Source organism: Manacus vitellinus, unplaced genomic scaffold, assembly GCF_001715985.3.
Source record: "Manacus vitellinus isolate BGI_N305 unplaced genomic scaffold, ASM171598v3 scaffold_29_pilon, whole genome shotgun sequence".
In the NCBI taxonomy this organism is placed as follows: domain Eukaryota; kingdom Metazoa; phylum Chordata; class Aves; order Passeriformes; family Pipridae; genus Manacus; species Manacus vitellinus.
Window position 1 is genome coordinate 9,318,464 of NW_021940207.1, and position 25,487 is coordinate 9,343,950.

The following is a 25,487-nucleotide window of genomic DNA, read 5'->3' on the forward strand; positions in this document are numbered from 1 at the left end:
AGCATTCATATTCTCTTGTTTTCATATCCTTTTGGAAATTGACTGGTTCTGCTTGTTTGTTCTCATAACATGCCACCCATTTTGCAGCAAATGCAGATTTCCCTCTTCAATTGTTTTAGTTAAAAGTAGTGTAAACTAAGAGAGAGGCAGCCTCCAGCCACAGGGTTGGTCTCCTCCTGCTAATTGCAGATCCTGAACTTCCTTTGTGTGCCCTGCTGCTGACAGCCTGGGTTGTGCCAGCTCCCAGTTGGTTCAGGCAATGATGGCGGGTGGATTTACCCATAAGGGAAGGATCAATGAAACTGCTCCAGAGCTCCCTTGAGGAAGATCAAGACTTTTAGAAAATACCCTCACGCAGGAGTGTAAGCACCAGTTGGAAGAAATGAGAGAGTGACAGGGACACAGTGTTGGAAGAGCTCTGGTGAGCATCTCGGCCAAGAGCTGGTGTGGGGTTAGTGCTTGCCTTCCTGGAGAGAAGAGGGTGATGCATCAGTAAATGGAGCTGCAAAACCTGAATTGCTTTAATTAGGCCATCACTGCCAAGGGATGTACTGGTGTAGTCTTTTCAGAAACAGTTTAAAAGTTCACGTTCATTGAGGCCTCTCTGATCACATGCAGCCTGACCTGGATCCTGCAAAGTCTCTCAAGGGGTTGGTCCTTGAGAGAGACCCCGTGGCAGAGCTGCTCTGCCAAAGGTCATGGTTTCTCTGCAGGTGAGCCTGATGCCCGGTTTTTTGAGAAGATTCCCTTTAGTATTGTTTTGCTTTGCTGTCTAAAACACTGATAGTCAAAGGATACCACATGTGCCCCTGGGGCTTGTGCACCTACAGCAGGTTGAAGCCTGGCTTGCAGGCTGTGGGGTGTGGTGGTCAATGCTCAGGACAAGCATGACAGGCTCCTCCGTTTTTAACTAATCCTCCCTCATCCAAGCATGAGGTGCTGCCCAGGCAGCCCCAGGTCAGCAGGGAGGGCCAGGGTCAGCTTTTGAACCTGGGAAAAGTGTTCTTTGGTGTGGCTCAGGAACCTGCAGAGACTTTCACCTTGCTGTGGCATTTTTGTCTCCACAGGGAAGAGCAATGCCTGCGCAGCGTTTGCATGTCCTCGTAATTGCCGGGGCACAGCTGGTTGTCCTGCTGGGGTTGTCGGTACCCAACACTGTGAAACAGCTGAGTATGGCCTTGATGCTGGTGCGGGCCCCCCGGAGGACCACCCCAGCACTGACAGGGCAGGGAGGCTCCTCACCTGGTCGGTGGCTCCCTGCGCTCCACGCCCCTCCACTGCCACCAGCAGCCCGGGCATGGGCACGGGCAGGACCTTACAGAGCCGGGCAGTGTCCTGTGTGCGGAACAGGAGGAGAAAGTTTTAGCTGTGATGAGGAAAGCTCCTCAGGGGAAGGTCCCATCGAAGGGGGCCCCCGATCCTCCCAGGCGCGCACAGCGAGTGACCCGCGGGGGACGCCGGCGATGATTTACGGCGGTGGGGCAGTCGGGTAGGCGCCCGTTCGCCGCTCCCCGCAGGCCCCCCGATGCGGCTGTCTCCCGTTCCCGCAGGTCCCCACGGATGGTCTGCTGTGTCTCCCCGTCCCCGCAGGTCCCCCGGATGCCGTGTCCCCCATCCCGGGATCGCCGTATCCCGGTCCCGGCGCCGGCGCTGGCCCGCGAGCGCGGGCGGGGCGGGGCCGCGGGCGGGGACGGGGCGGGCGGGCGCGCGGCCGGCGCCCGCGCCCGCAGAGCCCGCGCGGCGGTGCCCGCTAAACGGCCGGCCCTCGCGCGCGCGCAACCATGTGAGGCAGCCGCACACGGAGCGATGCAGGTACCGCGCGGGCGCGGGGCTCACGGGGCATGGGGCGCATCATTCGACCGTCGCCGGGAATGTTTGGGGCTGCCAAGCTTCTTCCCCCCGGCCTGCGCGGAGGGCGGCTGTGCGGGGGACGCGACACGTCGCCACACACACTTACAGGGTGCGGAGGGGACCGTGCTCACGGCGGCATACCCGGTCCCGCTGCCGCTGCCGGCGGCCCGGGCTCCCGGCGAGGCTCCGGTGGCCGGCTGCAGGCAGCGCGGCCCGGCTGCGGGGCGCGCGCTCGGCGGGGCTTCGGCGGGGGATGCGCCGTTCGGGGCTTCTCCCCTCGCCCCGCTCAGGTGAGCGGCGCCCCCGGCCCCACTGTGCAGGAGGGTCCCTCGGAGCGGGGCGCAAAAAAATCCCGCGGGAGTCCTTTGCCACCTCCACATCCACAGGTCCGGGTGTCTCGGGGTCACGGGCGTTCCCCCGCGCCGCACCCTCCGGCAGCGGGTCGGGCTCTGCGGTGCCGGTGTTCGTGTGCGCTTGTGTGCATATTGCATAGTCCGGGGGAAATCCGAGACAGGCAGGGAGCGAGGTGAAATAAAACTCACTTTGTGGTTCCACTGCGTCGGTTTCGTGTAGTTTTCCAGAGCAAGTGTCCAGTGAGAGAGAACTGGATATTTTAATAAGAATCAATGGGCTTAGCAGATGACAAGAAAAGGTTATTACTACTTTTGCAGTTCAAATTGAGAGTTTTCTTTGATGTCATAAAGCCGAAAATTCAGGGGTTTGATTGGAGTTGATAGTAGAGCCAAGCTGAGAGATTAGTGAGCTTTAATCTGCACCAGCCAGTAAGAGGAATAATTCCTGTTCTTAAGAAGCCACACTTTTCTCTACAATAAGAAACTTGATTTTTAGTGGATAGAAATGATGTACCACGTCCGTAGTTGATGGATTCAAGGGTAAAACTATGTGAGCGTATTATTATTTACTTGTTTCCCTGTGTTAGTCAGAAACCTCTCTGTGCTAGTCACAAGTGGCAAGATCACCTGTCTGAGGGAGTTAATCGTCTTGGGCAGGTTGTGGAGGTGGGAGTTTTCCCTGGGGAGATGGTGCTACAGGGAGCAGACCTCAGGTGAGGCTGCACCCAGCAGCTGGGGGCAAAGGAGAAGGTAAGTGAAGGGAAGGAGAAAGGAAAAGCCGAGGTTAGTAGTGTTGTGTTGATCTGGATTGTATGGAATGGTTGCATGTCCCCTTTGTAGAATTGGGAGGTGTTGAAATAATAAGATACTATTATCACAGATATCTGATACTGCCTACAAGAGCATGCAAGGCTAAAGACAGCTAAATGCTTGTGTTTTGCAGGGTAAGCTTTTGAGTGTGACCTTGTTTAGCCTTGTCTGGCTGTATCCTGTGCACCATTAGGGATCTTGCCTTAGGGAGCGGGTAGGAATGGCTGTGTGCTGTGGGGAACCAGGCTGCCTGGAGAGGAGGTGCTCTCTGAGCCTCTCACCTGTTGCAAAACAACACAGGCCTGTAGAGAGGGGAGCCCATGCTCCTCCCTATTGCTGAAGAAGAGCCACAAGCACCAAAGCTTTCAGCAGTGGCCACTAACTTTGTGCAACCCACTGTTGGTTTCCTCTAGCTGGAGGCTCCAGGCATCCTTAGCCTCCCGAAATACTGAGTGCCTGTAAATGCAGTTCTTGCCAACAGGAGTTTCTTGGGAAGTACATGAATTGCTGTAAGTGTTCTAAGAAAACAAACCGGGGGGTCCAAAATTGCAGAATTAAATGATCCTTTGGACTTGTACCAGCTCTGGAGAGATAGGGAAAGCCTTGGAGAAGTTGCAAGAATCCCAGAATAGTTCTGTGTTCACGCAGGGGGTTAAATAACAACACAGTGAACGGTAGACAAAATGAGTGCAGTGAGAGGAAGGATTCCCTAGCTGAGAATAACTAGGATGAGATCCTGTATTCAAAAGCTGGATCCTAATCTATACATGTGTGAGCCAGAGTTACATGGGCAATATCCCCAACCCCTCTGAATTTTTTATCTCCAAAAAAATGTTGAAGCCTGTTCCTTTCAAGTAGCCTGATCTTCCCTTTACATGTTGTGAGTCACCAGCCTGGCCAGAGCTGCTGGCAGCGCTCCTTGGCCCCCCAAGGAGATCTTGTGCAAGGCATAAATGCATTTTTTTCCCTTCTTTCTCCCCCTCAACATCTTAATTCAGTTTCAGGTGTCCCATGTTGCTCTCTTGTCCCAGGCTCCCTCTTTCCTGGCACCTAGTTGCTATGAAACAAATGTTGGTGCCATTGGGGTGTTGAAGGGGGCCCTCTGCTTGCCCCTGGCATTACAAGTGCTCACCCTGCCTGACAAGCAACTGTTGGGAGGGTGCTGGGCGTGGGATTTTGGTTGCAGCAGGGTGGTGTTTGGTCACTGGGTAGAGTAGATGACGTCTTGTGGTCTCTATTAATATATTCTGGGATTATGGGTTATGCCAAGTCACTGCTGTAGGATATTTGGGGATCTATGATGGCAGATGCAGCCCTGTCTTTTATGTGAGGCTGATGTATGGATGCAGAAAGTGTGGACCTGGCGCTGCTTTCTTGATAGTCTAATGTGTGCGTGGTATGTGGCTTAATTTTGACCCACGTGTATCTTGCGTTGATATCCAGCTGTGGCGAAGTGCAGGTCTGTTGTTAGTCCGTGGTGTAGCTCTGTGCTAAGTAAATGGCAAAGAAAATATTTTCATCTTTCAGAATATTTCTTTTGGCCTGGTTTAGTAAGGGAAAGTATGAACTGACTTTGGAAGTGGATGCCTGTTGGTACGGGTCAGTCCTGCACTCATTGCTGAGACAAACTGTGTATGTTTAACTTAAATGGCAGCGAGCATCGTGGTGTGAAGGCTCCTGTTATGTTCTGACAAAGAGTGCAAGGGTCATCTATTCTCATGAGTCTCCTTTCCCAGTTCCACACAGTGTATGGCAAGACTGCACATTCCTGGTCTGTGGCCATTCATTAAAATCTGCTTTTGTTCCAAATGTGCTCAGTCCTGTCAAGTTTCATAGTTTGTGCTGAAATTTTTGGCGTTGACCAGATGGGTACAATTCCAGTAGTGAGGTCAGCAGCAAAGCTCACGCATACGCAATAGGAATGAGGTGTCATCAGCAGCTGGGCTGCAAAATGCAGTGAGCTGGGGCACGAGCTGGACTTGCCCCCACTGCTGTCATGGCCACTTGCTGCTGAAAGCTTCATATGCTACTAAAATATGCCCCCCTTCCCAGGGCCTTGCTTTTTGGCTTTGCTGGAATAAGCTGTGATCACTTGGTTTTTAGTTTTTTGTTGTTGTTGGATGGTTGGTTGGTTGTGGTTTTTTTTTTTTTGTTTTTTTTTTTTTTTTTTTTTTTTTTTTTTTTTTTTTTTTTTTTTTTTTTCTCAGCCTGTTTTGTACTTCCCTCTTATCCCTCTGATGGAAGGTTTTCCTGTTATCCTGCTGCTTAATGAAGAAGCCCTGCTGTTTCTGGAAGATACGTTGAATTGAATTAAGTGGATTAGAAGAGTAAGCTAGAAAAACGTAAATATCCAAGTTTCTGGAATTTTCTTGAAAATATAATACAGTGAAGCCTGCTTTTCACTTATAGCAACGTTGAAATTTCGTCCATTTTCTCCAAAGTTAGTGGGACAGTCAGTTACAAGGGAAACCACACAGCTGGGATGTTACAGGAATAGACCACAGGGATCAGCAAGTCTCTGGTGTGGTAAGAAGATTGTGATTTTGCAGGTAATACAGGATTAGCGTTATTCACACTTAATGAATGAGGTGATTTGGGACCGGTTTTGGGAGACTTTTTCCCTTGTAATTTCTGTGGTGGCATTCCTGGTTCGTGTTCGGTAAGACGTGGGTGAATATACCAAACATGTGTGTGCCTTCTAGTCTTTAATTCAGGTATTTAAGGGTTGTTCTCCCTGCAGGGAATGCTGGGACTCCAGCCCGGGGCTCACAGTACCTTCCTGGTATGGTTTTCATTGCCGTGTTTGCAGCAGACCTTATCGATGGTTATAAGCAGTGTGCGCTGATTTGTGGCTTGATGCTCGCAGCAGCGGCACTTGTTGAAATGATGCTGAAAATATTCCGAAATCCTTCTTTAAAATGATTTCCAAATGTACCCTCTGTGCCTGGTTCAGCAGCCCTCGGCAGTGCAGCTGGGATTTTGGAGCTGTTGGCCTCATTGATGCTCCTGTGAGGACTCTGAAGTGATTTTTTGAAACCAAACAAGGTCTTCACACAGTTTCGTGTGCCTGCCTGAGAGATGTCTGCTGTTGGCTTTGAAACCTACATTTTCCTGGAAGCTTGGTGCCAGACATTGTTTCTAGATAATAAATCCCAGTGGGTGCATAGTTTCCGAGGTCATGCTGTTTATAAGCCCTGTTTATAAGTTTTTCTGCTTCTCTTAACACATGTGGGTAATAGGGATTGCCGTGTTCAAATACGTTTTGCCCTGGAGCAGAGGTGCTGCCCAGCCTTGTGCTGCATTGCCAGGTGTCCCTGAGCTGAGCCAGGCTCATGAGCCCTCTTTTTAGAGAAGCTCCCACTTTTCTTGTGCAGGTGGTACAGGTGGTGGGCTCACATGGGCGGGGGGTGAGCTAGAGAGGAACAGACAGGCATGCTGTGTCACAGATCTTTGGGGCCGGATATGGTTTGGTGAAGTGGCTCCATACGGATGTGCAAATAGCCAAGTGTTCACAGTAGGACTTCAGTGATTCTCTGTCTGCTCATCTGGAAATTGAATATTCTCATTGAAACCCACAGTTTTGGGCAAGGATTTAAAAATAGATGGCTGTAGTGTATTCTCTAGAATTTATTTCTTTTGTAAAGTAGAGTTCCACATCTCTTCTAATGTGCTGTGAAATACTATGCAGGAGAGCTGCGGGTGGGCAAGAGGAGATGAAGTGAAGTGGGTGATGGAGGGCAGGAAACTTCAGATCCTTTACTGGGGCAAGTTTGATTTCCTGAACCCTGAGGCTTACTTCTGCCATTGTGTAACTTGTGCAGCTCCTCTGAAGTCCATGAGAAATAAGTTTGTGTAAGGTTGCTTTACATAGTCTTTGAGTGGCTGATGTAATATACCTCCACATCACTAAGATATAGCAGTAAACACACAGTGTAGCTGTTAATGGAAGTGAAAAAAGTGAGAGCAGCAGTACTGGGGTGTTGTTCTCCTTCCAACTGGCCTGTGAGCACTGCTCTTCAAGGCTTCATAAACATATTGCTTGTTTTGCTGGGATTTGTTACTGTACCCTCTAACCTTGCGTCTTCGATCTACTGATACATTTGGATTTTGGGATCATTGACTCTGTTGCTAAATTCATGTATATTACATGCATCTGCTACCACTAGTATACTCATCAGATGTCTTTCCCATATCAGGAATATTGGAAAGTTCTTTCACTAAAGAAAAGTCAGCTCAGACTTACACATGTGTGATGGCTTTGAGGTGATCACAGCCACAGTAGTTTTATGACATTTACATGTGTTCAGATGTAGTGTGGCTTTAGGTGCTATTGGTGCTTTCAAAATCAGATCCTCATCCTTCTTGTTGTTCAGATGCATATGTGTGTTAAAAATGCAGCATACGGTCAGTTGAAACAATAGTTTTCCAATTTTTAAAAGCATATGGAAAACCTTTTTAAACCAAACACAAGCAAGTTGTAAGCACTCAAACAGCTGCCTAGGCAGAAACCACTGCAAGGCATGTATAGCAGCAATGATACTGCTACTGCACTCTGGTTTCATTAAATATTATGTCAGAAGGAAAAAGTGAAAAGTATTTGAAATTTAAGCCTGAGTCATGTGGGTGCAAATGTCTGAAGTCTTACAGCCCAGTGTTTTGGCACTGTATAGCTTCAGGATATCTTTCAAGGCATCAGAGTTTTTGCACTAGTTTTCTGCTATGACTTTACAGCAGTCAGGAATCTTTAAAACAAAGCCCCATGATTCCAGCAGGCTCATCTGGCACCACTTAGCTTGGGCAGTTCCTTTTTTCTACATTATTTATTCTTTGTAGAAAATGAATGGCTCTGCAAAAATGTTAATTTTGGGAAGCATTCTGTGACCAAAAGAAAATCAAAATCAGTGGGTGCCTTGTGGAAAGCCCCCTGGGAAATGATCTTCAGGGTTCGTTTATAGTGTACTACTAGTTTGTGTTTATGAGACTGCCAGCCTGTTTGATGACCAAGACAAAAAATAAAGCAGTGATTTCCTTGAAGGAAGGCAAACTAAAGCATTCAGTCTAAGTAGTTCAGCATTTTAACTGCCTGTTTCATATTTTCTGCATCCCTGGTGTCAGCCAGCGGGACAGTCAGCAGTGGTGTGCCCTGAGCGTTACCATTTCCTTCTGAGCATGGCTGTGTTCCCAGCAGACAGACCTTTGGCTGGGGATGGGAGGTGTGCTCTGTGCTGAGGTGTTGGGCTGGAATCCTCACCCAGACAGGAGCATGGTGGTGACTTTGTTCGTGACTAGCTGTCTGTGTAGGCAAGGTGAGAGTCTGGCCCGGAGACATGTAAATATGTAGCTGAAAGGTCCCTTTAAGCAATATTTAGTACTTACAATTTTTTTCCCCCACGCAGTGCTTTTATGTATGATAATTGAACTTATTGACACTTCAAATAGTAGCTGGAAAAGTTACAGGTGATAGTGTTAGTCTTCTGAGATGTTTCTCAATAAGTGCATCAGAACTCTGAGACCAGCGATTTTAAATGTGGGGATTGTAAAAGTGTCCTGACAAGACCTAATATAACTTTTCTTGATTGTTTTTTCCTGCTGAAATACTGAAAATATGGAGTGGTAGATATAAATCTTAGATGCATGTTATCTTAAGGAAAAATAAAAAGTTTTGTATTGCTGCTATTTATATTTTTGTAATGACGGTGCATCAACAAAATCATACACAGCCTCAGCACGATTACGTTTATCTCATTGCACTGACACTTACCTTAGCAGTTTGGGGATGACTTCTGGAGTGTTGATCTTTCTGGAGAACCTCCATTCATGTTTTCTTTGGGAACATTTAAATAAATGTTCCTCTCACAGCTTAATGGCTGATTTTGCTTCCAGGCAATGTGAACTGCTACATTTCTAACCTGAGTTGTGATGATGAGTTTTACTGACTGAGCCATGCTGGGAGCACAGTGCTGTTGGGTTTGGGATCTCTGTGCTATAGCACCAGTGCAGTCAGTGTTCTTGCACCGTACCCCTTTGTGGCCAAACAGTTTTCAAATGTCTCCTCATGTGAAAACATTTTCTCCAGATATATTTGATGGGAACTGCCAAGAACACTGAGAGCAGATAGAAAGTTAATTAAATATCCTGAAGCTCAGATTTGTGGCCACCTCTTTCTTCTCGTTCCAGGTTCCCCTCTGTATTTGAGAGGTGGTTATTCCATATGTCTCATGAGAAGCTTTCAGAATGACCCTGGAATAAGTTTACAAGTATTCAGAGCTTCCATTTAGGGCCAGGCTGTTCCAGAGAGTGTTTTATCTGGTGGACTGTGCTCTTCTGAAAACTCACCCACTCACTGAGTGCCTGTAGAGGAGAACTGATATTCAGTCTGGTCCCACTGGTGAAGTAGCTGCTTTTAAAATCTTGCAGTGGAGTCTGGTCCAAACTCCACTGGGATCAGTACCAACCTTGAGCCTGGTAATTGTAGGGCAGGGCAGCAATCCAATCCTGGGCTGCTATGGGAGATCCACAGTGTTTGTATAGTCTCATTTAAAATGAGCAATTCTCCCTGTTATGGAGCTTCTTCTGGAGACTGTCTGCTGGGTGGGAGGCAGGATAAGAATTTAGGGTTTGTGGGGGATCAGGGGCATGGGACCTCCATGGTGATGGTGGCAACATCAAGTACATCATCTGAGCCTGCAAGTTTCTAGCTCTCTATTCCTTCCCTGAGCCCAGGTGTTGGGAGACAGGAGGGATGGTTGGATGCAGCATTTCCTCTCTCAGTGGCTGCAGGGGGAGGCTCTCCAGAGCAGGGACCAGCTTTTCCTGCTGTCAGGATTAATCTGTGCTTTCTGAGCTGACCACGGTGATACTGACCTGAAAATGGTATAGTTTGTTGGAGAGAGAAACCACCCTGCCCTCCAGTTATTCTGGTTAAAAAACAGGCAAACAAAATTTCTGTTATTATTCATCAAAACTGTCCCATCCAAATTAACGTGCTGCACTTGGTTTCTAGTGTCATGTTAAAGAATTTTGTCCTTTGTTTTCTAGTATTTCCTTATGCTGGGGAGAGGAACATGATGAGAAGGGTTCTGTTATGGTGTGCTGGTACTTCTGCTTTCAGCTTTGAGCTGGAGAGCATAAAGACAAGCAGTAAAAGTGTTAGAAAAAAAATATGCCAGACTTCAAAAACAGGGTTTTAATCCTTTTTCCCCTTATTTGAGGCTATTTATTTAACAGAACCCTTTGTCCAATTTTAGCTTTTCCATATGGAATTTATTATATTTTTTCAGTTTTTGACCAGAAAAATACTTTTTGGAACTTAAGCAAACACCAAGCTGCAGCTCCCTGAGCTGCCTGGGTGTTGGGGCATAGCGTGGACCTCTGCCCTGGCTCACTGCACAGTGTGCCACCAGAAGACAGCAGTGAATTTCTTCCGTATTTGAGAAAATTGTCAGCTTAAGCATTTTTCTCTTTTCCCTAGTCCATGGGAATTTTCTGTGCCTGACTATAAATTTGAATCAGAAAATGTAGGAGCTTGAGTCCTGTCCCAGTGCTTTTAAGAAGGAGCCTGTGCAGCGCAGATCTGCACAGGCTTCAGTTTTCACAGCTGTGCTCTGTTGTTTGGATTAGAATTAGAAGGAAGGATATTTTGAAAATTTTACGTCGGTCCTCTTGATAGTGTGGCTGAAAGGACCTATTGAGCCTGGTACTGCGTGCTTGAGAAAATCCTGATAGTAAAGACAGCTTTGGTGCCTCCTGCTAAAATGAACTGCTGGAGAGATGTGCAGTGCTGTTAAAGAGTGCTGGGTGCTTGTTTTTCTGGTAGGCAACGAAGAGCAAACCCGTCAGTGATTTCTGAGACGCTCAATGCTCAGTGATCCTCCAGTCAAGGACAAGGCACAGAGGCTGACTACGCTCTGAGCTGGGGTCAGGTTCACCCTTCGTGAGCTGGGCTGCCCCTGGGAACTGTGGGTTTGGGGCCCTGGCTCTTTTTTTTGCCACCAGCAAACCTGCCTGTTGGAATATGTAGTTGGGGTGATGGGGGAAGCAGAATCCTCTCTGCCACGTTCATGTTGATGGAGCACCAGTGCTGAAGTCTGCAGAAGGGATGTTACTTTCTATCAGATTGGATAGTTCACTTTGATAAATGTGTGTTAAATCACTCAGGTTTAGGCATGCAGCCTTATCTCCGTGCATGGGGATATGCCTTTGAATTCATTAACTTTTATCTTGCCATTTGAGATGGCAATGTAACTTTTCTGTGGTGTATAAGGAATGTTAGGAAGCATTTGTTTGTGAGTGACTTTTGTTTTGATCTGGTGTTTAGAGGCTCTTTTTTCATTAAAGAGCCTGAAGCTTGTTATTGGGACATGTAACATTTTCAAAGGGCAATGTTTTAAGCTTGTAGCTCTAAAATACAGAGTTGGTATGAAAGGACAAGTTGCACAGTTTGAAAGGTTACAGGAGCAAACGTGGGTTCTCATGTTGCCTCTTCCCACAGATTACTATTGCAATATTCGGTTCTTTCTCTTTCTTATAGCTTTGAGGTCGTATGTGACTCCTTGTACCTGCCCTGCACAGTCCTGCAGCTACTGGCTCAGTAACAGGACACTGGGTTCCCAGGACTTACCCCACTGCCACGACTTGGGATTTCGTTTCCTCAACAGCTATCACACACAAAGTTCAGATCATTTCCTTGGGGCTGTTCAGTGAGAACTGGGGCTGCCTGGTGTAGGAAATAGCCCTGTCAGAAATACCAGACTTGCTGCAGGGTCTGCTGAGGCAAAGGGCAGCCTTTCTGGGCATCGTGGACATCCTGGGACCAGTCTCTAAATGAATGAGACCACTGCCTTTCATAATCAAGAGTGATGATAAGCCCTGGCACTTCAGAACAGTGAAAAATATTCACTGAAATTCTACTTAGTCACTGCTTAGTTGTTCCTTTTGTGAAGCCACTCTCCCCCATCCTGCTCACGTGTAAAACACTGACAAGTTTCAGGCTGCAGAACTGGTGGAGCTCATCTCCCCTAACTTTTGAAGAGATGTTGAACTGCAAGTGTGAGCTGAAATGAGTGATGGCCAGATCTTCACCTGTAAAGAGACAGCTGCAGCTTAGGGGTTTCACCCTTGTGGCCAGACAAGCTCCCACTGGTTTTCTGAGCTTGGGACTGGACTCCAGCAGGTCAGAGCAGGGTCCAGCTCTGTGAGGCAGTGAGGTCTGTCTAGGTGAAGGTATCTACGGGTGTTTACCAGAAAGATAGAATCTAAGGAGGCTTTGGACTAAGTTAAGTGCTTTGTAGTGGTGTAGAACTTTTGGGGGTAGGAGGAACAGGTCATCAGCTGGGGACCCAAGAGGTCCATGAGTAGTCAGGCATGACCTGGGAACCACATCTGCAGAAACCTTGCACCGAAACAGGTCACTTCTGGTTGGTTTAAATTACTTTCAGAGGGTATTTATATTGGGTTTTTTCAGTTTTTTTTTTTAATTGATTTATCAGAAGTTATTCATGCTGCTTATTCATGATATTAGAAAAACAACCAGCTGCAGTGGGCAGCATTGACCAGGGAAATGCCCATGTCTTGTTTGTTTTATGTTTACTGCATTGGTTCTGGAAGTAACAGCCTGATTTTTCATTCCTGTTATGGTCTGAGAGTGTTGTTACGTGGATGTGGAGCTTTCCAAGACAAATGGAGTGAATGTGGTTTGGCATTTAAATCACTAATGTTGTATCAAGCTAGAGAGTTTCAGAAGCATTAATGTCTACAAGAGATGTCATTTTGTTCACCTGGGGATAAACTTTGCCCTTGTCTATATGTGGGTCTTGTTTTTGGTCCAAATTCAGATCTTGGGAACGTTGCTGTAACTCTAAGTGCCAATACTAATGCTAGTGGAGTTACCATGTGTTTCTTTTACTCTGATTGAGTAAAGAAACTTCATGTGTTTTTAAGAGTCCAAAGTTTACCTGATTTTTTTTTTCTTCTTTCTCCTTTTTTTGAACAGTAGATACATGAGACAGGATTTAATGTCTAAGAAAGCTGAACTAAACTTTTCTGTATGACTCTTTTTGGAAAGCGTGTGTTACTGAAGTCATTCTGGACCGGGCTCTAATGCTGTTTGGATAAGGGGCTGCTCTGTATCCGACAGAGGAACGTCTGTGTCACGCAGTGAGTGCGCCGCCCGCTTGCTTTGGGGTGGGGGGAAAACCGCTTTACAAAGTATTTCTGGAAGTGTTAATAAGCCTCCCAGTTGCTAGATTCCTCCCCTCCTTAAGGCGAAAAAGGGAGTATGGGTCCCTCGCAGGAGGGTCGGTGTGGGGCCGGGGTGGCTGCCTGGCAGTGGGCTCAGAGCATCACCAGCCCCGGTGCCCCACGGTGGCCGCAGCTGCCTCCTGGCACAGCGTGCAGCCACCACATGCCCTCAGGGCTTCAGCAAATATTTTCAGTTTTCAGCTGGAAACCTTACTTCTTAGTTGTGAATCCAGTCAGTTTCTGAGACCTTTTCTTATTTTCATATTTTCTTGTGAAAGCTTCATATATTTGTTTCTTCAAAGGGTTTAAAATGCCCACTCTGCTTTTTATTTTTTTTCAGCATTTCTCAGGAACAGACAAGTGTTTCTTATCCAGCAGTCAATCCTCACAGAGCTGAAGTTAGAAAGCAGTCTCTCTCATCCTGGGAAAAAACCCCATTGTTCCCAACATTTTGTTATTTTCAAATCCATATGTGTATGACAGGAAAGTGCAGTCATATTCTTCCTCATTTCCCCAAAATCTATCTGGTGATTTTTAATTTTTAATTTATTTTTTTTATTTTTACACAGCTTTCTGGGAGGTTTTTAAATCTTGCCTCCACTGAGCTCTACGACTCGGTATAACTCTGCATAAAATCAGACTGGAACATTTGCTTTAAAATGATCTAGTCCTTACACTGCCATACCAGTCCCATATATGACTTCCCATATTGATAGTAGGGAAATGTTGTATATTTGAGGAGTTCTAGTTGAGAAAGTCACTTTCAATAATTGCACTTATGCTGCAAAGCTGTCAGGGCAGGGCTACGTTGGCTGTGCTGCACAGTTTCCAGAAAAGTTAGTCTTTGTAGCATCCCAGTTAGTAGGTCTCCTCATGCAGCAGTAGTTTTATTTAAGACAGAGTTTTATTAAAGCCCTTTTATTGGGACTCTTTGCCTAAAGGAGCAGGTAAGGGCTCCCTTTGCAATGCAAGCAGGCTTGACTGGCCAGGAAGGATCAGGGCTGTTGGGAGTGCTCTGAGGGAATTGGTGACTATTTTGCAACAGGAACAAACTGGCACAGCACAATTTGTCTGTCTATTGGAGGTATGGAGGAGTGACTTTTAAGCATATCATCATGTCCTTCATGTGGTTGGTTTTTCCACTCAGAAGAAGGTGATTGCAGTACCAGCAATGCCAAGGTGACTGGATCCTGTACAGTGACGTTATCCTGGAGAACAGAGGGTGTGATGCTGCCTGCACCAGGGTAACACCACTTGCTTTGCCTGGGTGATTCACAATACTTGATGTTGTTGTTGCACTCTTTGACCCTTCTAATCCTTCCTGACTATGGGTACAAACAGGGTACAGAGATGCCCAGATCTCCAGTGGAGCAGGGAGCTGAGCTGCCAGTGCACACCATCACGGAGAAATGGGATGTAATTTTGTGCTTTGTAAAATTCTTGTGTATGTGGTAGTTTGTACAGGTCCAGCCTTTGAACAAGGCTTTGGAAGGGAGTTTGGAGACAGGTGTCTGCCTGAGACTGCCATGACACTCGGTGTCTGCCTTGGTTGATCTGACAGGGAACTGGCAGGCTCCACAGTGAGAGTTTGTGCCATAAATGCTGTTCAGTGACTTGCTGCTGGGGCTGCTTATCCCACGTGGTGTTTTCTGCACCGTGTGTACAGATCCAGAGCTTGCTTTAGGAAATACTTAATGCTGTTCTGCTTTGTACACCTGGAGGTCAAAAGGGAATGTGGTTTTTCTAGCTAATCATCGTCTTTTGCCGGCTAATTGTAAGTAAAATAAAGCAAAGGGAAAGCATGTGGAGTCTGGCCAGCGTTTAGTAATGTCTGAACCAACTAGTCTAATGTGTTGTTATTTTTCTGACTTGATTTTACTGACCTTCTGTGGGAATTTGAAGTTTTATCCTGAAAATCTCAACTTCTACTGTGTAGTTGTTGTTCTTTACACTTTCTTTAGATTTTTTGTTTGTTTGTTTTTCTTTTTCCTGGTGGGTCAATATAAGGAATTACTTTGAACAGTGGGTATGAGATGGCTAAAAGAAAAACAGAAAGGTTTTTGCTACCAGCACTTACATTATAGATGCTCCATGGAAGTTAACAGTGAAGGGTCTGATGGGTAGAATGCTCACTTACAGGGGTCATATTTACAGAGATGTGGAATATATATCTTCCTGGAGGGTTGTGTCCTTCTCCTTTGGACCTGACACAGGATCAGCAGGACACTTTGGATGGTGGGGAGGCTGCCACTCCCTGCTGTGCTAGTGAGCTGTTTCTTGGTTTTCTCCCTTGACTGCTTTGCCCTCTTCTCCCAGATCAGCCAGGCCTAGGATGCTGTGTGTCTGTTTGCTGAGACACTGTATGGACAAAGGCTGAGCCCTCACCTGAGGAGCTGAAGAATTACAATGGGGAGCATGATTTTGGTTTCAAATGTTCATGATTCAATTAATATCTTGTTAATCCTGTGTTAATGCTTAACAGCATGTGGTTACTAGTACAAATATTTGTCCTTGGTATGTAGCTACAGATATGTGGTAGGATTAATACTAAATTGTTAACAGTTTGTACCCAGTTTAAGTAAAATCAGTTTTTCAGACTGCTTTCCTTTTTTTTTTCTTTTTTTTTTTTTTTAAATTTGGCAAGAGTATTCACAAATAGGGTTCAGATGGCCAGAGCCTCCAGAATCTCATTATCTTAATTGAAAAATGTCACCCCTTGACATTAATAAATGATTTAGCTAGTACATGATTTAGTCATTGGGGAGAAATGGAATTGACTGTTACAACCATCCTTCACTTCTAGATGCTAATGATAAACTACAGCCCACTGTTTTAAAAATTAATAGCTCAGGGTTTAGAACAATATTTTTGTATATTAGAACATCTCAATTCCATTATATTTGATAACATTTTATTCTGGAATACTTTCACTTATAAAAAACTGGAAGGTGCTCAAAGGACATCCTCTAATGTTTCTCTTCAAATTTTTACAGCCTCCAGATGTGTTACCAGTGTTCTACCTCTTCTTTTTTAAGAAAATAACATTGTTTTGTTTCATTTGACCATTCCTTATTGGAGGAGATAAGTTGTTTAGACAATGTGTGGGGATTTAGCTGTGTAATGAACTACCACAGTAAACAAGTAATTAATTCTCATTGAAACGTAGACTGTTCTCTGTGCATGGATTTTATGGCGTCTTCTGGAAAGGAAAATATTTTTCTGTTTAAAAAGCATTTCCTACCCAGTGACTAGCTGTAAAAGAAACAGCTTGAAAATGTTTCCTGGCCGAAGGAAAGGATCGGTACATCCCTTCAGTTTGCCTTTGTGGTTAACATCACTGTGTGTTTTTCTAGCCCTTCTTTTTCTCAGTTTTATGTACCTGGTGTTAATAAATATAGGTACAAAAATAACAGCCTATCTGAGCCAAGTGATTTGATCTTTTCATTTGCTAATGCTGATGCTGGGGTTTTGCAAAGGATAATCTCAGGATTCAGGCTTGGCTTTGCTCCTGTTTGAAATCGCTGTTAAAATACAACTTTGCTGCTGGATCAGGGGCGTGTGGATTGTGCCTTGTTTTTTTTCCTTTTTCTTTTTAAAGAACTAGATCAGTGGGCAAAATACAGCATTACTGTATTGAAGGAGACAAGTGGTAGCTCAGTGTGGCTGCTGGAGCCCTGTGCATGGGGTGTGCCCTGCACATGGTTGTGCAAATGCAAGCTGGAATTTACCGTGAGACGTGTTTCGGAGCATGGCCAGTTACAGATGGGTTTTGATAACCAGCTTTTGCCTTTAGAAACAAAAGTGTAGTGTTTATTTCGGCTTCTAAACCAGGTTAGTGAAGAGCTGTTAGCAGTACCAGGTGCTGTGCAGCTGTTGGTGTGCCGAGCTTGATGTTTTTGATGCTGTTACTGGTCGGCAAAGGAAAGTTGGGGTTGGAGATATTGGTATTTCCAGAAAATAGGCAATCAGAGGTGGCAAACGTACATCATCAGGATTTCTGCTCAGCCTCCCTGTTAATTCAGGTTTTTTGATGTTGGCTTCTGGCTTTGCCTGCTGCAGTTCTCCATGGGTCGGCATAGTGGATTTGACACTGCGTGGGCAGAATTTCACTGGCATCAATCCCTTTTAGCAATCTGCCCTGCAAGCTCTCTGAGCTACCCTAACTCAGGAGGATGAAATTATTCCAGATTGTGAGGACCCTGTTGAACGCCCTCTGAGTTTTTTAGTATTACTTAGCTGTTTCCATTCTTGCCTTTTCCTGGCACCACTCAGCAAAGTTGTGTGGTGCATGTTTCCTAACTGGGGGTGGTGGCTCTGCAGCATGGACATTTCCTTGGGTGACCTGACACTAAGGTTTCAGTGTAATTTATTTGGCTGTTGTATCATACTGCAAATGACTGCTTAACTTGTCTGGTTTCCTTGCTGATTCCTGGCAGAGCTGTTTGCCTTCTTTCAAACCATGCATCACTTTAGCCTGACCCCCATAGTCTGGGATTTCTGCAGCGCCTCATTTTCTATAGACATGTTATTACATGTGATTTTCTGTCTTAAATTGTTGTTGTTACTTTTTTAAAGTTGGCTTTTATCTGTTACTGTTGCAGACAACGTCTAAAACTGTGATTGAGATGCTCAGAAAACCTGGAGTCAAATGAGAAGATGCCTAAATTTATTCATCCCTTGAACTCTTTCACCCGTGATGGTTTCCATACTAATGGATATGTTACAACTTTGGGAGACCAGGGGTGAAAGCAAGAGCTGTTAGGGATGGTGAGCTCTGTGATAGCAAAAGCCAGGTTAGAATACCCCAGTGGTTTTTTGGTAGCTGTGTTCTCTGGCAAAAATAGGTTTGAAATGTTTTCAAAGGCTGGGTACAGAGGAAGACCCATAAATAGATCCTGTAAACATGCTCTCCTGAGTTGCAGAACAGCCCTCAGATATTGAACCTAAAGACCACAAGCTATTCATGCTTGTATATATTCATACGTGAGTGTACTGCCATGAAATTGTCACAAAACTGGAACTAATGCAGGCTAAAATGGAAAAACCATGCCAATGGAAATAATAAAAAGAGGGGGCATGCTCCTCAAAAGTGCCGCAGTGTAATTGTTATGAAAGTCTGCCTTTATTTACAATAACAAAGGTCTAATTTCTGCAAAACTTCAGCCATATGCATATTTTTATGTCCTGTGAGCAGCCCCCGGTGCCCACAGGCCTGTGCTCTGTAAGTAAGGGACTGAGGCCTTGCTGAGTATTCAGCATTTCAATGCTCATGTATCTTTTCCGGAATTGAAAACATCTTTTATTCCCCGGGCTGAGCTGGCAGCCTGCACAGAAGGCAGTCTGCTTTATGTTTATCAATCCAGGGAGAACTCCAGCTCTTGTGAGCGTATTTCTCATCTGCCAAGAGCATCAACAGAAACTTAACTATCTTCCACTCTCTTTTTTTTTTTAATTACTTAAATATGACCATTCAGGGAGGCGTTTAATTCTTTAAATATGGCAAGCAAGGCATTAGTGAATTAAGGGTAGAGGTTTAATCTCACAAGATTTCCACAGCTCTGCTGGTGGCTGGCCATTGGCGATGGCTGGGTGCTGTGTGATGATGTGTGATCTGTCCTGGGAGGTGCTGTGGGAGCATCCTCCCGTCTGTGGACCAACCCTGGGCAGGGAATCCCATCTTGCCATGTCCTCCATGCCCCTCAGTATAGGGGAATGCTATCTTCATGACAGACCCTTTTGAGGATTTACCTGTGGACCATGTTTTTTTGGCGACAGCCTGATTTTAAACTATTGCCCTGTGTTGAATATATGGATTATATTCAAAGGGAACAAGAAGCCTGGTCCTGTTGTATTCATTAAGCTACTCATTCCATTCATTTTAATTACTCTGATTTAAGTTGTGATGTAGGTATTTTGGGGCTTGGCTGAAATCCTCTGATCCAAGACTGTAAATAAACCCCTGGCAGTGAAAGAAAATCGAAGGGCTTTAGAAGGGTCTTTTCAGTGATTCTAGTGCCCATGTGTGGAGGAATGGGGATGTGTAAAAGGTTTCCCAAATAGCTGAGGAAATTATAAAAGCCTGTAATGATGTATTTTACCATCAGAGTTTCTTAGTTATTAGAGTTTTTTAGTTATTAGAGTTCTAGCAAGAAAATTTCTTGCATAAATTGTGGCAACCCATTTCACTGACTGAACAACAGGTTTGTTACTGTATGAAGTTGATAATTAGTTTGTAATCCGTGCATAGGCATTTCATCCTGGTGGTTTTCTTGCAGAGAATAATTTGCCTTTTATTTGTTCAGAGTGTTTTTTTTAGTGAAAACAGAACTCCCATTCATGATGGGCACAGCAAATGTAGTAAAACACTATCATAGCTGGGATTTGTTGTACGCTATGGATTTATGTCAAGAATGTTAATGATTTGTTTATGAATAAGTGAGCCTGTAGTATTGTGAAACAGTATCTGGCAGGGTTGCTGAATGGACATTTTGAGAGCAGAGGATTCTTGAATTGAGTAAGCTGTAAATATTTGTGTGTCTCAAACTAGTCATAAGTAAGCTTATGTATCTTAAACAGAAGTGTTTATTTAATGCCTTATCAACATCTACAGTGCTCATCTGGCATATATGTATGGGACACTTGATAACAAGCAAAGAGGTTGTTAAGTATTTTTTAAGGGCAGTTAATCTCCTTCTAGTGGGCTACAGTTTAAAAATAAGGTTTCCTTCTGGAAAGCAACACAAATCCTTAAGCAGAGCAGTGAGATGTTTGCAGAGCCAGTGTGGATCAGGAAGGTACAGGTTTTGCAGTTTCTCACTTGGGTGTAGCACCTAGTTTAGCAAAGCCATTTGAGTTTCCTGATAAAGTTATCACGTGGCTGCCAACATGTTGTATGGTCCCAAACACACACCTTCCTAATTAGAGCTTGGGAAGGGTTTACAGCTTTCTTCTGATCCCTATTTTCTTGGAAGAATACCTTCCAATGGGTATGGGAGGTAGTTCATTCCCATCTTACATGAGACCAAAGACTGATAGACATTCCTATGTGTTGGGGAGTACTTGTGAGAATCGAAACACAGTCCCTCAAAAGAATAATTTGTGGGCTAAATTGAACCTCATCCCAGGTAATTCCTTGCATTGCCTGTTGAAATTTGCATTGTGAAGGTGTCAGATCTAATCACTGGTCTGTCGAATCAACTAACCAACAACCCATGTCCAACAGCATAAACTGAGAGTTCTGTCACTGTCCTTAGTCAAACTAATGGGTGGCTTTTCATGCTAAAGTTTAAAAAAAATGATTGCAATTGATTATTCATCTTCTCTCCAATCATCCTTCCTGTAATGAGTTTTGTAGCTGGTTATATGGGTGCAAATGCTTAACCTGAAGAATGAGTTGTCACTCGAGTAGGATTCGTGCATTTTTAAATGTCACTAAGCCTCTTGAAAAACTGCAGGTAGGAGATGACACTGTAGCAAGAAGCTTTGCTCTGTGACTTTGTGCACCATGGGCATGGGCAGCTGAGCACAAAGTGGAGGGACTTCAGAGCTGGATTCAGAAGTGTCAAAGGCGGTTGGTGTTGTGCATCCAGGGTGCTGTGTGGAGCGTGACTAAACTCTGCCTGATAAATTATGGCATTTCTTGAAATAGTGCCTTGTACTTTTTAATGAGCTGGGCTATCAGCTCTGCATCAGTGGATGGTTAAAATGAAGCAAGAATTGCTTTAGCATTAAAACTGTGCCTGGAGGACTTTCCTGAGAAATTGCTTATGATTATTAAGTGAATATAATACAGTGAGACAACCTTGCTTTTTTTGCTGTGCTTTTTTTTCATACTGAGTGCAGTTTTGGAAGTTGAAACATGTACAGATGAAAAGTAATGTTTAAATGGGAATGGCTTTGGAAGGTGTGCCGTGCTCTCTCCCTTTGAACGTGGATAGGGAAGAGAAGTAAGTCACAATTTATTGAGATACAACTTTTATAGAAGAATTGGATTTCCTCTAAATATGGTTTGATTGTGTGCCAAACAGAAAAGAGGCTGAAGCCAGAGCACCTCATATGCTGAACTGGAGAAGAATATCTTCCGAACTGAATGGGTTAGACCAAAATGAGCCTTATGTTGCTCGTTCCTTCTGCCATGCACGCACACTTACAGCTAAATAAATAGAAAGATACCCACCCTCTGTGACAACTGATGATGAAACAACTGTGGGAGACAGTCAGGCCGGCTACTGCCCAACCTACTACAGGGCAGCAACACTCTGGGAGTGTTTTGTGCAGCCTGGGACAGGTGGCATAGGTTGCCATAGGTAGCTCTGCCAAGTTAACACTGAGAGTTACCCCTGTGTCCTGCGTACCTTATTTCTTAAATGGTGTACATGTTCCTGCCACTGTTTTCACAATTACCTCTTGTTTCTTTCTCAGAATTGTCTCTGAGATGGTATTTCAGCGAAAAAATAGCCCACAAACTGCATGTTACTCCAACACAGCAGCACACATTCAGGGAGGAAGGTAAAGAGGGAAACTCAGTGAAAGCTGATGAACTAATTTGTTCTCTAGATAGATGCTTGCACCCTTTTTCCACTCAGATAAATACTGCACCATTAAACACTATTAAATATTGGCAGCTTCACACTAAACTGCATTTGTGATTTGTCTACTGCGTAATCAGAAAAGGCAATCCCAAATCTGCCTCAGGAATGGCTTTACTCTGCCAGGTTAGGAACATCAGTGATAGGCACCAGAGCCTTTTAATTTCTGACTATAATGGTGATAAAACATGAAAGTGGAAGTGCTCATGTCATAGAGCATGAGTTGGAACTAATCACCTTCCTACAGATGCTACAGGGAAAATGGATCATAGCACATAGCCTTGTTTTGTGTGCTGGCTGAAGCTGTTTCCCTTTTAATCTATACCTTTATATACCTTTATATTGGAGTAATGGGGTATTGTGTGGAATATCATGGTTTTCAAATTATTTCCAACCTATATTTCTACAAATTAATTCTTTTAAAAATTGTATGTTTAAGCAGATGCCCTTGTCATAGATTTTTTCATTGTGTCAAAGTCAAAACCGATGGTCATCCTGTGTGGATAACTACTGCATACACTCCCTTGGCTTGAATGAGAGAAAGTGTTGGTAGTTTGTGTTCCTGTTTCTGCAGGGAGTCACTGTAGCTCTTCAACCTCTGATTTTCTGTGCTGTGCTGTGGATGACACTGAGATGTACGTGATACCCAACAGTGAAAGCAGAACTGAGAACACTTCAGTTATGGGGGTTGTTGGATTGTACCCAGGAGGGAACTGGCTTTGTTGCATGATCAAAGGTCCCCTTCGCTCATCAGCTGCTGGGAATGGAGCAGACAGATGTTTATCTAGCCGATTGTCTTGTAAAACTGTAGAATTGGCTTGTGCAAATAGCTGTCCATGCAAAACTTGACTGTTGTTGTTTCGGAGGCTTTTCTAGTGCCATCTGAAAATCTGGTCCAACCAGAGAACCTGGAATCCAAAACTGAAAAAAAAAAAATCAAATAAGGATACCTTCTACTCCTAAAGCCATCTAACACTAAAAATAGTATAGTTGGATTAAAGGTTGGTCTGTTGGAGGGGAGCTAGTTGTGATTAATTGATGTGGAGCTAGTCTCTTCTGAAAATCTGTGACTTCAGTTAACAACTTGCCCAAAACTTTCCACTTTTGAGGTTATCTGTTTCAAGCTTCGCATCTGGACTGAAATTTTATTTTTTAAAATAAAAATATTTTTGTTGTGGTGGTCTCCCAAGTAACTTACCAACAGTACAAACATTTTTGTAGGCTTTGCTTTAAATAATGGTAATGCTTGAAAAGCAGGAAAACAGCCTTCTGTCATCTAGCTCAGAATTACCACTCAGCAAGAGAAATGCTCATTTTGAGTGTTCCACTCTGACCACTCTCTGACTTCCCAAGTGGAGACCTAGAGGCAAAACATTATTTTGTGCCCACATGGAACATTTTGTGCTGAGCATTCATGATTAGGGTATAGGCAGAGCAGCTTTGCAGGGGGCAGCCTTCAGGATCTCAGCAGCTGAAATGGAAGCTCTGATGGAAGAGTGTGGTGGTGAGGCAGAAGTCTGGTGAAGCTGTCATCCTGTTGTGCCCTGTTTGCTGTGTTGCTTCACTGATGGATGCACTCCACTGTGGTTCCCTTCTGATGATGATGCTCTGCCAGGGTAGTTGGTCTTGATGATCTCAGCCATGAGTTAGTGTTCATTTTAATTACTTTCTACATGATCCTTGCTTTCCAAAGGTAAGAAACTGCAATAAATATCTGGAGCTAGAGAGTTACTTTTCCTAAAAGGATTTGTGGAAGAGACCAGGAAACTTGACAGATTCCCTTGAAAAGTCTTCTGTGGATTCATCTTTGATTGCACAATTGAGTCTGACCCATACAGAAGTGGCATTGGAGACTCATATTGAATCCCTTTATGCATGCATCCATCTGCCTCATATTTACAGTTTGTCTGGTTACTGCTATACCAGAAAATGTTCTGAATTGGGCTTTTTTTCTTTCTCTTTTGGCCAGATTACTGTCCTTGATATCACTTAGTATGGCTTGGAGATATTTTGAAAGAACTGTATGGCCATTATACATGCAAATACCTTAGATAAGCAGAGGTGAGAAGCCATTGGCAGAGCTGCAGCATGAAGAATTTAGAGTATAAAAAAATATGAATTATAAGATTGATGACCTTTGTGCTTAGTGATCAGAATGCAAATAACAAGAGTTGCAAATCTGGGCAGAAAGGCATGCTATAAAAAGAATTATTGCAAGATTAAGCTGTGGAAGACACATTTTTTCATGGTAATCTACTGAATTTATTTTGACAATTATTTATTGGTGGTGGCGGTTATGAAAGTGGAATTTTTAGCAGTCTTGGTATAATTATAGAGGACTGAATTTGTAAAGCTGCTCAAACATTTTGTATTAGGGTTGAGTATTTTTTTCAGCCAAATACGTGCCTTTTTTTTGTTAAATGAAATATTTGTCTTGATACTTTTTTTTCCCCAGTGGAATGACTAATATGTATTCACAGGATTCAATACTTTAATATTTTATCAGACGCCCCTGAATTCTTTCACTCCCTTCTCTTTCAGGGTAAATAATTTAGATTTCAGATGCATTAAGTTTGATAAAAGCCACCTTGTTAATGTCTCCTGTAGAATTACAGCTCTATGTGCTTAGAGGGTTTCTGGAATAACTGCATCAGTAATGCTTCTAAGTTAAATTGAATGGGGCAAACGAAGCAGACAGTGGGGGAATGCTGGGCAGGCAGTTAATTTATTTTAATTTTGTTGGTTCTTTCACATCTGTTTAACTGGCTGCCTGACACAGGTACACAGGAGACCATAAATGTAATGGGTATTCAGAACATTTTAATCATGTTGTATTACAGGAATATGTATTAGATCTGCATCTAGAGAAGCTCAGGGCTTTAACAACCCATGTCCTTTTCTCTGGATCTTGATGTTCTGTATTATTTCTTTTCCCCTAGGTCTGAAACATGTTAAAATATTACGTGCAATAATTGACGGGATTTGCATGAACAAACATTTATTAATAATAACCCCCCCAAAAAACCCTCTCATCTACATTCCTTTTTCTTTTGCAACTTCGTTTCTTGAAGTTGAGCCAAAACTTGAAGATACAGAATTGATTAGTTTTTTTTCAATGTAAAATTATTTAAGTTCTAAATTGGCTGAGAATAGATGGTGTTTGTGGTGGTCAGCAATCAATGGAGGAGGGAAGAAATTTGAGACTACTGAGAGTAAGGGTGTTCCTCTTTGTTGCTGTGTGGAATTCTTTATTCTCTAGCTTTTTTATGTGTGGAAACTTGCAATTGATTGCTGTGTTGACCAGCATTTGGAGCAGATTGGACAAAAGCGAGAGTATAATTACTGGAAACAGAGAAAGTAGCTTTCACAATGTAAAGATGTTGAACAATGTTCCTTGAACAGGTGAAGTCTTCCTAGTCTGCTGGTCTTGCTGGAACAGAACATTTGGATAGTTTTGAACTCCTTTGTTTCCTTTAGTTAAACAATTTAATATTTCCATAATTCCGTGCACTTAATTTCATTGGCAATGTTGAATTATAAGACTGAGATAATACTGTAAGAAGTAGTAGCAAGTCTTCACGTAGGTGCATGTAGTAGCACATGTAAAGCAGCAGTAAAGATGAGGATAGTTCTGTTCCTGTTGAAC

General features: G+C 44.0%; 1 protein-coding gene across 1 annotated transcript in view; it reads left to right on the top strand.

Annotated features, from left to right (window-relative positions):
* The first annotated feature begins 13,082 nt into the window (after nucleotides 1-13,082).
* PID1 (phosphotyrosine interaction domain containing 1) overlaps nucleotides 13,083-25,487 on the top strand; it is a 74,650-nt gene continuing 62,245 nt past the window's right edge. The window contains exon 1 of the mRNA XM_018074845.1: nucleotides 13,083-13,169. The gene's annotated coding sequence lies outside the window, so the exon portion shown is untranslated. The remainder of the gene's footprint in view (nucleotides 13,170-25,487) is intronic.